Consider the following 19,138-nt stretch of genomic DNA (forward strand, 5'->3'; position numbering starts at 1 on the left):
GAGATGTTAGACACACCCTTGCCTCTTGGACTTATATTTTCTGACTATTGTGGAGTCATTAATGTTAGCAGTAAGGACATTCCTTGAAGGAATGTAAAGATGTACATTATTATGCAAACAAGCCTTAGCCCAGAGTAGCCACTGATACTCACGGAGGCCCATGCCTGCTGGCCCTGTCCCAGGGGTAGGAGCCATGTCATTCCATTTCTATGAAGGCCATGCTGGTCCTGGCAGCATCCCCAACATCCTGGCTTGGACCACTGATATACACTCACCTCATAGCTCCTACTTCCCACAAGAGGTTTAAATAACCTGCCTCCTGAGAAGTCTGTTTCTTGTGCTCACAGTGACCTGAAATCTCCATCACCCTTGGCCACATCTCGCAGTTCCTCTCAGGCCACTGATGACAGGCAAGCAAGCTGTTAAGAGAAGGGGAGCAGGTGGGAACCACAGTTATGCATTAAGACCTTGTCTCAAAACCCAAATAAACTAACTAAATTACAATAAAAAATTTAAAAATAGCTATCTTCTTTACCAGCTCTTACAGTAAATACAAAGAAAAACTAAACCTGGCCTGTACTCAACTCACAAAGTTGAGACAGAAGGACTAAAAGTTCAAGATCTGTTAGTAAGAACCTGCCTGACAATATAAAGTTTAAGAAAAGCATTGGAGGTCCAACTGGGTAGTACGGTTGTGTGCACATGACTGCCTTAGAGTCAATCCCCAGTGAAGAGGGATCCAAAAGGTAGCTTCACTACAAAATGCCTTACTGAAAGGGTTAGCTATCAAGAACATATCTTTTTAGTAGTCTGGGAGAAGGCAAACACACACGATACACTTCTGTTGCATGTCACTCTGAGTCAACAGAGTCTCTCTGGAGGGGCATTTGGACTTAAAGAATGTTGACTGGGGTGTGTCAGCTCATGTTTGTAATTCCAAAACTCAGAAGGAAGAGGCACAAGGATCAAGGGCTCAAGTCCAGTCTGGTCTGTGTGGTAAAAGCTAGTTTTAAAAATAAATGCAGCTCCTAGTGACTCAGACTTGTGCTTGGAGACACTATGAGCAACGAATTTGTTCCTTCAAGTGAAATACCTGTCAATGTGTGTGACTAATCACAGTTCCACCTTTCCATGAGAACAAGAATGTCAAAAAGTCATGCTTGCCATCAGCTTGACAGCATCCCCAGGCCTGTCTTTGAAGATCAGTAGTGACTTTTTAAATGTGATTTAAGAAATAGTATACCATGAAATGTGTCTGTTCTGAAATATAATATAGTGAAGGGGTACCTGGTGGCCCTGTACCAAAGGGTGATTCTTAGTAATCATGCCATGCAACAGATCTGAAATAAAGTGGGTTTATTAGAGAAGGGGGAGGAAAGGGGAGTGAGGACCTGGAGAAGGGATAGAGGTAGATGAATAGACATGTAGACAGACAGACAGACAGATGGGGCAGAGCCATGGGGGTGGCAGAGAAGGACATAAAGTAGGAGAGAGAGACTGCCAGGTACACACATACACACACACATACACACACACACACACACACACACACACACACAGAGAGAGAGAGAGAGAGAGAGAGAGAGAGAGAGAGAGAGAACAGGGAGGGAGGGAGGGAGGGAGCCCACACCAGACACACCTGGTGGTGTCAGGTGATGACATAACCTGTTGCTAGGTCTCTGGGAGAAGCCTGGTAGAATAGCCAATAAGCTAACATTCATCTCTTTTTGTTTAATTAAAAATGAGGAACTCAGAAGGGGTGATGGTGGGGCAGGAGTGAGGGTGTTCTGTTCTTTAGACTGCTTCCTGCTGTCTTGGGTGACGTCATCTTTGGGAACCCTAAGAAAACTTGAATGCTGGCCAAATGCTGGGAGAGCGGGCTGCTTCACTGCTGCCCAGGACCTGTGACCGCAGACCAGCATCTGTGGCTAGGAAAGTGCAGGCCCAGTTGAAGCGCCTGTGAGGGCAGACTGGACCACCTGTGGGCAGCTGCTGCTCTGGAGCCTTCCTGGATGCTGAACTGGAGGAAGCCCCTGGACTTGGCAGGATACTGGAATATATATGGAATATGTGCATCAGGCCTATGGTCTTGGTAGACAGAGGAGGGAAACTCAGGCTGTTGATTGACAGGAGCACTTATCTGGAGTCCATTTGACCCATGAGATGGGAATCTGAGTAGATTCCTGAAGCTTACAAGAATCTTTTTAAGTTTACAAAAAGAGAAACATTTTAGACACCTTAGCATTACCATTGTTTGTAATATGTACTGAAAACCACTTTGTACAAAAAGGCAGTAGCATCTTTGTGTCATAGTAAAGATCAGACACCATGACCAGGCAACTCTTTTAAGGACATTTAATTGTGGCTGGCTTTCAGGTTCAGAGGTTCAGTCCATTATCATTAAGGTGGGAGCATGGCAGCATCCAGGCAGGTATGGTATAGGAGGAGCTGAGAGTTCTACATCTTCTTCTGAAGGCTGCTAGTGGAAGATTGACTTCCAGGCAGCTAGGATGAGGGTCTCAAAGCCCACGCCCACAGTGACACACCCATTCCAACAAAGTCACATCTCCTAATAGTGCCACTCCCTGGGCCATAGACAAATAAAGGAAATTTGAAATCTCAAGCTTGTGACTATGAAAGTGGAAGGCTTTACCAGAGTTAGACTAATAATTTACCAGAATTTCATTGATCAGTGTTAAAGCTCTGAACTTTTGAAGTCCTAATATAATATTAACACAGCAAGGAGAAGAAATCTGAAGCATTTTTCATCTTTTTACCCCAAAATACTTTTTTTTAATCATGCTTTATGTTTTCATTTACATACCAACCTTAAAGCACCCTTTAGACCCTAAAACACTTTCTTAGATCCTGGTAACTTAAGGTTCTGAATCCTCACAGTTTGCATAAACTTTACATGTTTTCCTATCCAATTATTTATCATGAGACATGGGAGGTTGATTATTGGGAATGGTCACTGTAAAGTGAGTTCCTTTAGATAAAGGAATAGTAAAAAGTTACATTTGAAACCTGTTCATCTTTTAACATGAAATCTGTGAGCAAGGTTAAAAAGCTTGTTTGCCTTTTGAATAAGAGTTCTAAAAGTTTTAACCAGTAATGACTTGATTAATGAACTAACATGGTGGTGGATTACCTTGAAGTAAGGAGCTAGCTACCTGCTGTTCTCTAACTGTTAAGCTGTAGTCTTCTTAGCTCATCAATATGATCAGAGACTTGTAGAGCACAAATTACAATCTAATGTCCTATATGTAGGAGTGGTTCTGATACTAAGGTCCTGTTCCCTGATTGGTTCTTGACTTGTCAATAAAGAAGTCATGGGCCAGTGGATTTGAGAGCAGCTGCAGCAGCAGAACATGGGTGTGTGCCTGTGTATGAGAGTGTGCATGCCTGTGTGTGCATGTGTGTGTGCCTGTGTGCCTGTGTGTGTGCCTGTGTGTGTGTGTGTGTTACAGTCCCTGGTCCCACCTGGTCCTGACCTGTTGCAACTTACAGACAAGATGTTTAAGCAGCAAGGGAAGAACCAGACAGAGAGAAATGGCTTGGAGAAAAGAGAAATAGGGAATCCCCTCTATTTCCTCATTAATTATAGTATTTTAGAGGGAGAGGGAGAGAGAGAAGGAAAGGGAGAGGGAGAGGGACAGAGGAACACCAGCACCAGGAGAGCCTACTGAGTCTCTCCATCAATGTTCTAAAATATAATGGGGTGAGGGGATACCTCTCAGGCCCATGCTAAGGTGCCCTCCTGAGAAATTATGCCATGCAACAGATCTGGTATAAAGGGGGTTTATACCAGACATGACACTGTACGTGCAGGAGAACACTGATTCAATGTGTAAATGCATTTTAATGTAGTGAGCGCCAGAGGGAGAGGGAAAGGAAGAGGGAGGGAGAGGGGGATGGGGATGTGGAGGGAGAGGGGAGGAGAGGGGAGGGGAGGGGGAGGAGAGAGGGAGAAGAGAAGGGGAAGGAGAGGAAGAGGGGAGGGGGAGAGGAGGGGGAGGGAGAGGGAGAGAGGGGGAAGGGGAGGGGGAAGGAGAGGAAGAGGGAGAGGGAGAAAAGAATGTGGGAAGAGAAAAAACCCATGGGAACAGAGATCGAGTGGGCTGGGATGGTGGGCAGTCCTTCTATATGCAGTCCACATCTGGTGAGCCCGGCAGCGGCAGATGCTGATGTAATCTGTTGCTAGGTCCCTGGTAGGAGCCTAGTGGACTCACCTGTAACCTAACAGCGTCAGGATTTGAAAGATCTGCACAGCTTGAAGTACAAATATTTTCCACATGACTGAGACATGACATTGTACATGCAGGAGAACACTGATTCAATGTGTAAGTGCATTTTAATATAGTGAACGCCAGTATTTTGGTGTCAAATTAAAAAAAGAAAAAGAAAAAAGTTCCATATTATCTAAACAAACAAACAAACAAAAAAACCCAAAACAAACAAAAAAAAATGGTAGCCTTGGATGTCCTAAAACTCTTTCTGTAGACCCAGGCTGACCTTGAACTCAGTAACCCGCCAGCCTATGACTTGGAGTTCTGGGACAAAGGCATCGGACACCATAGCCCAGCTACAAAAAGGCTTAAAAAAAAAAAAAAACACTTCCCACTGAGGCCCAGCCTGGCAGTTTCGGGTAGTGGGAAGGAGATCCAGTGGCAGGAAACAGACTAAGAGAGTCCCCCTACACTTGTTGGGGGACCCACATGAAGACTAATATTTGAGACTAAATGCCCCAGTGTGGGGTAGAACCCAAGGGGAGTTCCCCTTCTCTGAGGAGAAGAGGAGGGGATAATGGGAGAGGGATTTGTAAGGGTGGGATAGGAAGGAGGGGGAGGGGGCTCTGATTGAGATGTAAGGTGAATAAAAAAAAATAAACAAATTATTGGGAAAAAAACCACTTCCCTGTTTTCCAACTATATATCTACAAGAGGTCTGAGTTTATTAATATAATTTAACCAATACAGCATCGCAACAGATTAAAGGTAGAAACAGATGTAAGGGTCTTTGACTCCTGTTAAGTCAAACATTAAATAATTTTTTCCCCTTCCCTTTCTCCCTCTTGCTCCGGCCCCGCTCACTCTGGGCCCCATAAATTTTCATTTTAAAAATAACTACTTTCTCTCTTTTTTTATTTTTTGTTCTAAGTTCTGATATGATAAATACTAGAAGGTTATTACAAGTAAAACCTCTTGGAAGTCCCCAATAACTTTTAAAATATTTCTAAGACCAAAAGATTATGGATAGGAGACAGGCAAGAATGTGTCAGGTTAAAGACAACATTTCCTGCTGAGTGGTGGTGGTACACCCCTTTAACCCAGCCCTTAGGAGGCAGAGGTAGGCAGATCTCTGAGTTTGAGGCCAGTCTGATCTACAAAGTGAGTTCCAGAACAGCCTGGGCTACACAGAGAAACCCTGTCTTGGAAAAACAAACAAACAAAGAAACAAACAAACAAATGGACTACATTTCCCAAACACCTTTGCAGCTGCACTTGGCTCTTTAGATTAGTTCTGGCATCTTCAGATACAAGGTGAAATGTGGGGAAGAGAGTTCTTGAATGCCCATCTAAAGAGCTGAGAAATTTTGCTTTTGCTGAAGAATACAGGGCTTGCACGTGACTACCTGTAGCCAAGTGACTATTGCTAAGCCCCAAAAGGAAGAAAAATAAACACCCTTTACCTCAATGGTATTGACTGTGCCCGATAGCCTATCTCAGGCTTCTGATGAGTTAAAGAAATACAGGCTTGTTTATGCAGTAACTCTTGTTTAAGCTGCCGTCATTTTATTCTTTACGCTGCACTCAGTGGAGCTCAGTTGCACTGTTTCCCTTGAATGTGCAAATGTGCTCAGACCAACTGCACACGACCTAGTTATTTTTCTGTTAGATCCCCTCCTCCTCCTCCTCCTCCTCCTCCTCCTCCTCCTCCTCCTCCTCCTCCTCATTCTTCTCCTCCTCAATTAGTGAGTGTTTCTTCTGCATGTATGCTTGTGCACCACATGTGTGACTGGTGTCTGCAGAGGTCAGAAGAGGGCATGAACCTGGAACTGAAGTTATAGAAGGTTGTGAATCACCATGTGGGTGCTGGGAACTGAACACAGGCCCTTTATAAGAACAACAAGTGCTCTTAACCACTGAGCCATCTCTTCAGCTCCGGGACTCAGCTTTATATGGTCTGTGTAGCTGTTTCTTATGCATTTTTAAGATTGGATTTTATTTCCATAGGAACCACCCAGAAAGTCAAATTCTCCAAGCAAGTGTGAAATTGTGTGGAAGCTCCGTGGCCTCATATAAAATATTTAAACCTATCTCCATCTAACTTTAAATAAATAAGATTCAACTATGATATTTATTTAATAGGCTCTGTGCAATTACTGTGGAATTATCCCTAAACAAAATCAATGCTAGTCTAGCTACTGGCTCAACTGTGCTCCCCAAATACTTGCTGTTTGCAAGTCTCTGAGTTATTTCTGCTCCAGGAGTCTGTTGTCCTGGGGAGGCATATCATTCTGGCACCTGCCATTAGTTCATCACAACTCAGAGGCCTACTCTTCTCCAGTCTTCTCCGTGCTCCCTCTCTCTCTCTTCCTCCTCCTCATGGTGCCTACCTGTGACCTCAGCCTAGTAACTCAAACTCCACCTCTCTCTATTCCCCCCTCCCCAGTAACTGGCTGTTACCAGTTTTAATTAATAGTTTTAACCTTGGGAGCAAGGTTTATATAGTATCACCTGGTATATATGAGGATCTGCTCTTTGGAGGCAACCAGAGCTTGGGAGCTAAGACTTAGCATTTAAATACAAGCAGCACCGGACCAACCCCTACAGCCTCATCACTTCTGATTCATAGGAGCTGCTACTAATGAATCAGGGCATTGTCTTAGTTACTGTTGCTGTGATGAAACACCATGACCTAAAGCAAATTGGGGAGGAAAGGGTTTCTTTGGCTTACCCTTCAATATCAGTCCATTATTGAAGGAAGTCAGGCAGGAACTCAAACAGGACAGGAACCTAAAGACAGGAACCAATGCAGAGGCCATGGAGAAGTGCTGCTTATAGATAGCTCCTCATGGATTGCTCAGTCTGCTTTCTTATAGAACCTAGGACTCAGGGGATGACACTGCCCACAGTGGGCTGGACACTCCCTGACTGGTCACTAATTAAAATGCCCTACAGGCTTGCTTGTATTTTCTTAACCTGTATAGACCAATCCATTTGGTGGTTTCATATCAGCTATGTATATTACAATTCATATCAGTAACAAAATTACAGTTATGGCACAGCAACAAAATAACTTTATGGTTGGGGGGTCACCACAGCATGAGGAACTGCATTAAGGGGGTCTCAGCATTAGGAAGGCTGAGAACCACTGCTCAGAAGGCATTTTCCCCCTTGAGGTTCTCTCCTCTCAGATGACTCTGTGGCAGGTTGACGTAAAAACCAGGCAGCATGGGCCCCATTGGTGAGAACTAGAAGAAGAGATGCCCGAGAGTCTGGTTCAGACCCGGGAGGGAGATCTTTGAAAACAACCAACCAAACCCATAAAATATCTATTCGCTGCTTTAAATTTGTATGGGTTTAGGGTGACTCTAACCATTACACACAGTCTCATGAGAACTAAACATGATAGTAGGCGTTTGTGGAACCGGGAAAGGTAGCCTTGTTCCTGGTTGAGCTAAAGCTTGAAACCCCGATGACCCTAAAGGGACTGTAGGCGGTTTACCTGTTTCCCGGGCACCATGCCCCTGTCACTAGCAGCAACCCTCCATAGATTTGTGGCCATCAGTCACATAAGGGCAATGTCCCAAGTCCCTCCACAGGTAGAGGATGTGACTTGTGGTCAGGTAGGCTCAAGACAGATCTTCATTTTAATGAGGTACCTAAAGGCCTGGAGGCTTAGCCAATAAGATTTCCTTCCAGGACACTCCTCCCTGCAAAAGGTATTTACTCTCAGGCCCACCGTGAGAAAGGGGGTGTGGTTTTACACATCCACTTTCTGCCAGGACAATAAATGCCTTAAAACCATGGGTCTTTTCATTGGGATCCAACGTGGGAGCCACGGAGGTCTTCACCTATAGAGCTGCTGTCTAGTCTCCCATAGAAGGCCTCTCTGCACTCCCAGCCATGACCATCACCTGGCCAAACACAAGCCAAAGACTCCCGCACACACATCCCCTGCCGTGTGAGACCAGCTGGAGTTCTCCCCCTTTTCCTCCTTCAGCCTCAGGCTAGATCCAGCCTGTGGGTCCCCACTCTGTTCTCAGCTGTCTGGGAGACAGCTCCCAGTGGTGTCTGGATGTCCAAGAGCCTGAGAACCAGAGGGCACCGGCCTCCTTGCAGGCTCAGGGATCCCTGAGCCAGCTGTCCCCAGCACCTCAGACTGTGCTACCACACCCGTGGAGAGGTGTCCCTGGGCTTCCTTCCCATCAACCATAACATCTGCCTGGTGACAGCATGGGGTAAGTGTGATCAAACTCGCCAGTGGCCCACCTCCATAGTGGCCTGCCCTGTGGTGGAGTGGATGCAGGACCCCATGACCCTACATGTGTTCACTAAAAACTCAACTTCCTCGGGGCTATATATATGCATGTCAGCTGCAGTTATCCATGCTTTTAAGTAAAATTCAAGCAAATGCATAGGATGAATTATAGTTTAGCTGTTTCTCTCTTTAACTGGGTGACTTTAAGCAAGTCTTACTGAACACGAGAAATAATTGTGTGCGTGAGTTTAAAGAAGCCTGTTCATTCTAGCTGACCCAAGTAGAAATATATAAGAGATGGCTTTAAAAAAAAAACACATGCATATTTTTAATTGAAATAGAATTACCTCACTCCCCCTCCCTTTTCCTCTCTAGCCCCTCCCATGCTCTCCACTATCTCTTATCTATCTATCTATCTATCTATCTATCTATCTATCTATCTATCTATCTGTCTATCGTCTATCTATCCACCTATCTATCTATCTATCTATCATCTATCTATTTATCTATCTACCTATCATACACATACATATGCACAAATATATATATACTCCCTGTTGAGTCTGTTTTTGTTGTCTGTGGGTTTGTGGTCTTAGGGCTGGCCACTTTATGTTGGACCATCAATTTGGGGGCTCATCCTTGGGAGAGGCTATTCTTCTCCCAGCAATCATTAGCTGCCTACGCTTCTTTGTATCAGTATAGAGTTCCACAGAGCTTTCCCCCTTCCACACTGGTATGTCCCTTGATATTGCCAGTGTTCCGGCCTTGTTTATGTAGCCAATTCTAGATTCTAGGAGAGGCAGTTTCATAGGAGACTTCCTGGTTTTCTAGCTTTTACAATCTTTCTGCCCTCTCTTCCTTGTGGTCCCTAAGCCATAGATGCAGGGACTGTGATGTAGATACATCCTTTGGGGCTGGGCTCCCCAGGATCTGTTGATCTCTGCACTGTATCCAGTTGTGGTTTTACGCAACAGTCTGCATTTGCTGTGAAGAGACATTTCTTTGAGAAGTCGTAGCTACATTTATCTGTGGGTATAAGATTTAGGATGGAGTAAGAAGGGTCCCTGCTCTAGCAAAGTGGCAGCAACAGATTCTCCACTAGGATTTGTGTTCTCACTGGCCCTGGGGAAGGTGGCTAGGTTTTTCAGTACCGGGCATCATTTCCCTCCTGTTGAGAGGACCTAAGTCTGGTCAGATAGCTGTTGGTCATCTTACCTTATGTGAGCCTCTTATTGAACCTTTACAGATATCTTGCCATGCTGGTCCTTGTGGTCCATACATGCCGCAGCTGGGTCGGAATATTGTCTGCTTCCTTCTGTTGGCAGCTTGCATAGTATTCTCTGGTACTGTGGAAATTTGAATGCAGGAAGGATGCCTTCAGGTCAGTTCTAGCTCCCAGCCTGGGTCCGGAGTATTGGGTGTCCTCAGCAACAGGAACCCACCCTCAACCCGAGAGGCCAGCAAGGACCACAAAAATAGCGTGTATTGTTTTGGGAGTCATTTGGCTTACCCTGATCAACCATACAAAAGGAGATTTCTTATGCCCCTTACTGTGGTTTTGCTAGCCTGTATATAATCTGTCTAAATCGATCCTCTCTCTCTCTCTCTCTCTCTCTCTCTCTCTCTCTATATATATATATATATATATATATATATATATATATATGTGTGTGTGTGTGTGTGTGTGTGTGTGTGTATGTATATGTATATATATGTATATATATACATATGTGTGTTTGTGTATGTGAATGTGAATGTGTATGTGAATGTATATGTGAATTTGAATGTGTATGTGAACGTGAATGTGTATGTGAATATGTATGTGTATGTATTGTGTATAATTTTAGGTAAATATAAAATAATAAGACTTTTTTTAAAAATAAAATTTACCCTAAAGTATCATTTGGAATTTGACGTTTGTTTGTTTGTTTTTGGTACTAGGGATCAAATCCAAGCTCCGTGCATGCCAGGCAAGTACTCTCCAACAGAGTCACACACCAGGCCCTCAGGTTTTTAATGCAACTAAAAGCCTCAGATAACTTTAAGTGAGAAGACTTCATTTTTCTGTCACATGTAAGAAGTCAGAGAAACACATCACGAGTTGGCTCTTCTGTCGCCGGTGGCTCAGGCTCCTGTTTCTTTTCTACATCCTCATTCAGCATATGGCTTTCCTCTTCAAAGCAACTTGGTGGTCTGAAACAGATGCTGAAGTCCCATTTTAAGTTATTGATGAGGAAAAGGGTGGGCCTTAGAGCTGAGTCAACTCTGACAGAACGTTTCTGAACGTTCCACACTATAGATGTGCTCTATGTGTCTGTCAGTGCTATAACCCTTGAACCAATCACAGCTTATGAATATGTTTTAACTGTATTCCTCGTGATCATGGGCTGTTTGTCTTGCTATTGTTCTCTAAACATGTCAGTAACTGTATATGTAGGGTGTATGTCCTAGACAGTATAAGTAATATGAGGTGATTTCAAGTATGAGAGCAGAGAGTAGTTGTAGGTAAGGCTGTGCTATGGAAAATAGGAGGCCTGAGCATCTGTGGATTTTGACAATCATATGGTGTCCTGGAATCAGTCCTCTCTGATACTAAGGAATGATTACACTGGGTTTGGAGAAACAGCTCAGTAGTGAGGACCACTTGCAGAGGACTAAGTTTCAGAACCCATATGGTTGCTTATAAACACTTGTAACCACAATTTCAGGAATCCAGAACTTTCTTCTAAGTGCTTAAGGCACCAGGCAGTACACAGAGCACATACATACATACATACATACATACATACATACATACATGCAGGCAAAATATTTATAGATATAAAATTAAAAAGAAACAACACCTCTTTCTCTTTTTCAAGAGTAATTGTACTTTCATTTTCATTATTGATAGAGCTGGACCATATTAAGCTGCAAGGGAGTCTGGAAAAACAGTGTCTTGTTACTGTTCTGCTAAAAAAAGTTGATTGGGTAGGTGTTGAATAGTCTCTCTCATTCTTAGCATTCTCTCTTCTTCCCCATCTCTGTGTCTCTTCACCTTCAGTCTGGATTCAAATATCTGCTCCAGGATTTGGAACTTAAAATGCTTGTTTTTAATACCACCACTGAACCGAAAACAGTGGTTGAGATGCCAAATATAAACAGACATGCCAGATGCGGAGGCTTTAGCAGAGAAGGTTCACCTTGTACTTTCTGAATGACAGCTTCACCGACCAGCTTAAGGACATTAGTGAGTGACAGAGAAATAAACTAAAATGCCAGCTCTTGACTCAGCACAACACTGAGGACTTGTTTGTGTCACGTATTTGTCTTGTTTTGCTGAATTCTTGTGGGATTTTGGTCTCCTCCACCTGCCCATTCGAAGGCCATTAGCATCCCTGTGGTAGCATCCGATGATAGACACATACAAAGACCATTCCAATGGCTGAGATCCAATGGGCTCTGATTTTCCAGAGTTTAACTCCCTCCTTGGGTTGGGGAGGTGACAGGATCTAAGGGCAGGAGATCAGACACCTTGGGGAAGCTGCCAGGACTTCACCAGAGCTTTAGGACTGTGTTTGGTGCAATTAAATTGCTAATTCAGTTTAAAAAAAAAAAGACACAGTTCCCTCGTGGCCTGAGAGGAAAATGCAGCCGCTAAAGTGGCTGATTTACAATGACCTGAGTACCAGGGGAAATGAGCCAGATTCTTCCCAGAGCCTAAATCACTCTCGGCCAAGAAATCAAAGCAGCATGTTCACCCTGGGCAGACCATTGGAACTGGGCCACCTCCAACATGAGGCCGGAAACGATCCCGGGTTTTTAGCAGCCTTTGACCCTCACCTGCCTCCCTGTTGTCAGAAGGGAGCAGGAAGCAGAGGAGAGCCTCTGAGGATGAGGATCCAGAGCTACACTGTCTTCAACCCCAACTCCAACTCCAGCCCAAGGGGAGAGACAGGGAGACCAGTCTATGATCTCAGGCATTCAACCTGTGATCTCCTAAGTCACTGGGGATTGTACAAAGTCAAGGGGGTGGGCAGGGACAACTTGAAGGACTGCACAGGTCACATACTTCACATCTCAAGGGCGTGTCTCTCATAACATAGCTGGTTGTTGACCACATGACCCCAGTGGGTGCCATTCATAACATTGCTTGGCTCCGTGATTCTCAACTGTGACTGATCGTTAGAACAATCCAGTCAGCTTTAAAAAAACATCCAACCAGAGTGTATCTTAGATCCACAAAATTTCACTATACGGAGGGGATGCCAGAACACTAATAATGCTTGAGGGCACCCTATATTTCCTACCTGCAGCTTTGAATTCACAGAACCAATCTTCGAATTCACAAGGACCCTGGTCTACTTTCTGCTAGACAGCTGTGTAGTTCTGAATTTGGGGTAAAGAAGCAAAGAGTTGGCAGATGACGGTAGGAGAAAGAGACACCTTCTAGAAAGAAAATAAATCGAGAAGAAACCCAGAAGTTGGGACTTGATCAATATCCTCTGATGAGGGCTGCCTATAGAGTAACTGACTGAAAGATCTAAGCCCTGGACAGACACATGGTTTGAGTTCTGCGGTTTGCATGATTTCAACTTTCTTCACTCTGAAACTTCTCCCATTGTATGTGTGTGTGTGTGTGTTTGTGTGCATGTGTGTCTGTCTGTGTTTATTTATGTGTGCTTCTCTGTATGTGTATCTGTGTTTGTATTCTCTCTCTTGTGTCTGTCTGTCTGTCTGTCTGTCTGTCTCTCTTTGTGTGTGTGTGTTTAAAGATAGATAATTTATATAATTGGTGGACTGTGGATATGACTTACTTGGTAAAGTACCTACTGTGCTAAGCATGAGGACCTGAGTTCAGACCCCCGGCATCCATGTAAACAGCTGTAAACAGCTGGATGCTGTGGTACTGCTCTGTAATCCTGGCACTGGAGAGGCAAAGATGGGCAGATGATGGATCTCTGGAACCCAGCTTAGCCTAATCGAATGTGTGAGCTCCAGGTTCAGGGAGAGACAGCCTCAAAAACAAACAGCAAATGGACAGCACAATACGGAAGAAATCACATAAGATAGAAAGCAACCGGGGAAGACACACGACCTCAAACCCTGGCCTCCACGTACACACACACAACACTCCAACCCCCAACTGTGTCCTCTCTGTAACTGAAACAATAGCCAGGGCTCAAGCCTCCCTCCAGAGTCTGTACAGCATTTTCATGTCCATTATCTTCACAGGGTTGTTCAGCTGGCAAAGCCCTTGTCCCAGCCATGGAGCCAGACACCGTCAAAACCGAGGTTTTCCATGACTGTCTACACAGAGCTTTCTCCTTGGCATCTACGGAGATTTTTTTTTTCTCTTTCTTTGAATCTCCAGTTCCTAGGGGAAGACTTGGAGGAGGGGAACAAGGATGAAGTGAACATCTGTGATGTGGTCTCGCTCTTGAACTGCACCATCAAGGAACCCAACAAAGGCTTTGAGTGTGTCACAATGGGACACTCAACAATGCTCAGTGGAGCTGATACAGAGTGAATAGTGCATTAGGAAAACACACTGGGAGGTGGCGGGCAGAAAGATGATTCCAGGGACTGAGAGAGACTTTGGCCATGAGAAGATCTGAACACATGATGCTTGTGAAGTTTTGAGTCTCTCTTCCCCTACTCTCTCTGTGCTGGGGATGCAACCCTGGGATTTATGCATGCTGGGTTCCATCACTAAACTCCAGCCCTGTGTGTTTCTATGGTTGATTCAGTAGAAGTTCTTTGGCCTGCCTCCAACTTATCCAAAGCCAGTGGAAGGGCCCCTGGTGGATGTGGATGTGGCCTCACACTCAGCTGCAGCCACTGTGTACACATCTGTCTTTATGCAGTGGAGCAGGGGAGACAGCACATGGCTGCTGGTAGCCAAGAGAGTCTGCTCCGTGCTAGTCAAATGATCTGAAACATGTCCTTGGAAAGAGTCACATGTTGGCTTCTGTGATCTATCTGCCAAGGGGAGTCAATAGTTGCAGCCTAGAGCCCAGGTAGGTGAACCAGAGAGAAGCAATGGTGTGACCTCGAATTTTATTGCCACCACATTTGAAAACAGAGCCTGGTCGCTGGTTGCCTGGGTGCCTGATCTGATGGGCCCTCTGACACCAGGCCATGTTGTGAGATGATTGTGACATTTGATCACTTATCTCCCCACATGTAGCTGATAGAATCAGGGCTGTGGAAATGGCTCAGTTGGTGAAGAGTTTGTTGTGCGACTGTGAGGACTGGAATTCATATTACATACAAGCCACATGGCATGGTGGTCTGCCTTTGATCTTACCTTGTAAGACAGGAATCTCCAGACCAAGCTGGCAAGCTAAAGTAGTCTAATACAGCAAGCTTCAAGTTCAGCAAGATGGAGAATGGTAGAGTTAACCGTGGGCCTGCCCACACACAAGCACACAAGTATGCCTGCACATACACCTACACATAGATGAACACATATATATACATGCATAAACACCTCATATTTACACATGCAAGAAGTAAATTAACAAAAAATTTTAATGCTGGAAGCATTTCAAGTTATATTTCTGCTCTGAAGTGGAAATTTCTGGTTCTGCTGGAGACTCAGTTGTGTCATGTGATGTTTTTGTCTGGAAACTGTCTTATGGGAGGATGTTTTGCTGAAGCAGACATGTGAGAGGTTATTTTTGCTAAGAACAGACAGGTGGTGTTTCTCTGGAAGCTGGCATGTGATGTTTTGCTGGAGCAGATTCTTGGGAGGACACCTGATGTTTGGAAAGGGTATAAGTATAACCAAACAGACAGTGGTCAATGCTGTGGCATTGGTTCACCTTGCCACTCTTTACTGGCCTTTGTTGGGTTTTGCTGACACTGGTCTTCACTGATGACGCCGTGGAATTGGTTTACCTCACCGTCTTCACTGATCATCACTTGCCGTGACTTCGTAGAAACACACTAAAGAACTTGTGATAGTCTGGCAGCTTCTTGCTGCTTCTGCACAGACTTGGGCCGATTGGCAGAGCCTTGAGGTTTCTTCTGGATTGAAGTGCCACTGTTGCTGATTTGTGAATGGAGTTTGCGAGTGAGTCGAGCTACCAATGCTGATTTATGTGAACTAAACAGCCAATATCCTGACAACGCAGATTAGAATTGCCCCAAAGAACTATTTCTAAACAGGTCCACATCCCCCTTTGCCAGATTAACCTTTCCTTTCCATTACCACTGTTGGGTGGTGGGATAGAAGGGAGGTCAAAGCATTTAAGAACCCTTATTAAAGTAGGTTTTGAAAAATCTAAGCCTACACTGCTCTGTTCCCATGTCCACAGGGGTAAATTGTGTCTTATTTGGGCCCATACACTCATTCCATGCTGCTTCTGCTACTTAAACACACATTTCCTCCTAAGCAAGCCGTCCTGCAGACTGCCGGACTATGTCATCCAAAACACAAAGCTTGCAAGGGGTGACCCACACAGCTGGCACCTCCTAGACCCAATAATAACTTGCGCCCTGTGGGATGAACTATTCTGTGTTTATTCATGGCCTGAGCCCCACCCAAATCCATTTGACATCAATGTTTCCATGGCAAATAATAATCTTCAGATGTAGTAGAGCAGGGGCTGCGGTCGCACAGAGCACAGCCAGATGAGATGAACATGTTGCTTAAGTGGCGGGCACAGTGGTGCCGAGCGGCCGGCAGCCTGTGTGTTCGTGTCCCAGCGGGTTCACATCACAGCCCCGAGGTTGCTCCACTAATGAGGAATGAATAAAATGTGTAGCTCTGCACACTTGACGATGCGCCGCGACATCCCACGTCCGGTGGGAGTGTGTATTTATATGGCGAGGCGGGACTGTCTCGCTAAGACATATGGATGCAGCCCCGCATCTGGAGCATGTGTTCACCTTCCGCGTTTCAAAGTCATCATTTGGGCCGCAGTTCTGTACAGAATTTAAAATAGACTCTGGAGTCTTGCTCTCTGTTGTCTGCAACCCTCACTTAACACCCAGGTCTGGCTTTGTGTAGGCGTCTGTACTCGAATGTTAACATGTCAAATACAAAACTCCATAAAACCAGGGACCCCATGCTATGATAACAAAAGCCATGATTTTGGAGAAGCACCAGAGGAGAGAGGACCAGACACACTGAAGTAGGGGGTTCTTGTCTCCCGAGGGACGGGCAACGTGCTACCCAACAGGGACAAAAGTCCAGAAGAAAAGTTACTACATTTGAACAGGCTCAAGGGTACATTATTCCTGGAAATGCTGAAAGGACGTCTAGGTATCATGGTCCTCGTGTCTCCAAGTGCCCTGCTGACCTGCAGCTGGTATCACCCAGAGCTTGTTGGGAACACAATCTCAGCCTCCTTCCCAGACCTTTTGAATCAGTGTCTGAATTTTAACAAGGTCCTTAGGTCATTCACACACACACACACACACACACACACACACACACACACACACACACACACGAGTGCTGGTTTCTCTGCAGCACCGTGGTGTGGAGTAGATAATTGAAACTGGTGTGCAGGAAGGAAGAGGAGAGAGGCAGAGGATGAAAGAGAGGTGGGGAGAAAAGAAAAAGAATGACAAGAGAAGAGGGGAGAGGAGGAAACAGAGGGTGCAGAGGAAGACGGAAGGGAGAACAAATAATGATGGTTGACATTTGTTGTGTTTGTTGCAGCAGGTGCTTCCTGACCCCTGAGTCCTAGGTAAAGCCTGTGAGGTATGAACTACCACATTTCACTTTGACCAGCCGGCAGCATGGAAATGCATTCAGACTACAGGACACGCGCTTGTCATACATGCTTGGAGCTGCTGAAATCTCGCGGAGATCACCGTTTCTTTAATGGTTGTGGGAATCAGAACTCGCTGTCAGGTATCTTTGGTACATGAAGCATCACTCACATCAGGTCGACTCTGGGCGACCTTCATTCTTCATCCTTTAAAGGAAGTGTTGCAGGAGTGCAGGCTCACTTCAGAGCTGTTGGAAAGCACGGGCGAGCTGTTGGTGATTGTCAGCAAGGTTGCCGATGGCAGCCAAGGAAGCTTGAGTGCAGGTCTGGTGAGTGGTGGATGGTACCTCTGTTTACTCTAGGAAAAAAAAGAGTCTGGAGTTGTGTGTGGTGGGGGAGAGTGAGTGTTGGCGGCATAGCAGCAACTGTGTGTGTTGGGAGGAATGCCCCAGCCTCTTGCTTCCTGGTCCCACTGTTACCTAAGTCCCCACGCCTGGATGCACCAGCTGGTACTCAGGTGCACGCAAGACCTATACACCTCCAGAGACCTCACACTGCAGCGACACGAGCGTCCCAACATGGAAAGAAGTATTCCCACTTGTGTAAGAGCCCAGGAACAAGCGGCGCAGACACCATAACCATCTGGACCTTCAAAAGGAAATTATTCAGTCCCAAATATGTACAAAGACTTCAGACTGACTCACAACTCCTACAGATCTGGGCAGATGAAAGACCACAGAACAAGATGGTGCTGTCACTGCTGGGGAAGCACCCCAGTGCTGTGCATGCTGGGTAAGGGCTGTTGCTGGAAGAAGATCAGGCATGCTGTGATGCTCACGGACCTCTCAGGGCTCCTTGGCACTTTTAGAGTTCTTGTTACTGGATTGTACCCAAAAGTGGCCTCAGGAACAGCTTTGTTTCCAACTAGGTCACTTTTCACTGTGCACTACCATGTGATTTGTTCTTAACATTTCGTTATTGACCACTATGAACAATAGTGACTTATGGAAAAGAGTTTAGCTGGGGTAACGGCTCCAGAGCGATAAGATTCCATCTGGTCGGGACAGCATAGGAGCCAGTGGCAGGCGTGGCTGCAGGAGCAGAAAGCTGAAGGCTCACACCCCAACCTTAGGAACTAAGCTGGAAAGGCCAACAAGTGAGGTGAGCCTATAAACTCTCAGAGCTCCCTGCCCTACCCCAGTGACACGTCTCCTCCAGAAAAGTCACCATGTCACCCCTCTGAAACAGCACCACACTGGAAACCAGAGGTTCAAACACCTGAGCCTGTGCAGGACAATTTTCATCCAAAATGCCACATTCTTCAAACTTAATTTCATAACACATATTGCTTTATATTTTGCTCCATTTTTGTGGGAAAAATGTATTCAGTACCCTCTGGGTGACAAAGCTTTTTTCAAATACAATATTTAGTCATGTTGTTGTTACTATAACAAAATACAAGTCAGCTTTAGGACTGAAAGGTTCATTTGGTGAAGAAGGAACAGGAAGGCACCTGTTAATACAATAATAAAGATCCTTCTTTATTAGTAAAGATGCCTGCAGCCAAGCCTCATGCTCTGAGTTCAATCCTTAGGACCCACATAATGGAAGGAGAGAGCTGCATCCCTCCCTCTGGTTGTCCTCCAAGCTCCAATCATATGCCATGACTGTGTTCTCCCTACACACAAATAAAATATAAAAGAGGACAGAGCCTATGATGGCAGAGAAGGTCTGGTGACAGGTGTATGAGACAGCTGGTTTCATCGTGTCTGCAGCCAGGAGCTAGGGAGGGGGATGCTGGTGATCTGTGGAGGGTGTGTGTGCTGGTGCTCCGTGGGGGGGGGGTGCTGGTGCTCCATACATGTGTGTGTGTGGGGGGGGGTGCTGGTGCTCTGTATATGTGGGATGCTGGTGCTCTGTTTGTGGGGGGATGCTGGTACTCTGTG

Source organism: Apodemus sylvaticus, chromosome 16 (genome assembly GCF_947179515.1).
Source record: "Apodemus sylvaticus chromosome 16, mApoSyl1.1, whole genome shotgun sequence".
In the NCBI taxonomy this organism is placed as follows: Eukaryota; Metazoa; Chordata; class Mammalia; order Rodentia; family Muridae; genus Apodemus; species Apodemus sylvaticus.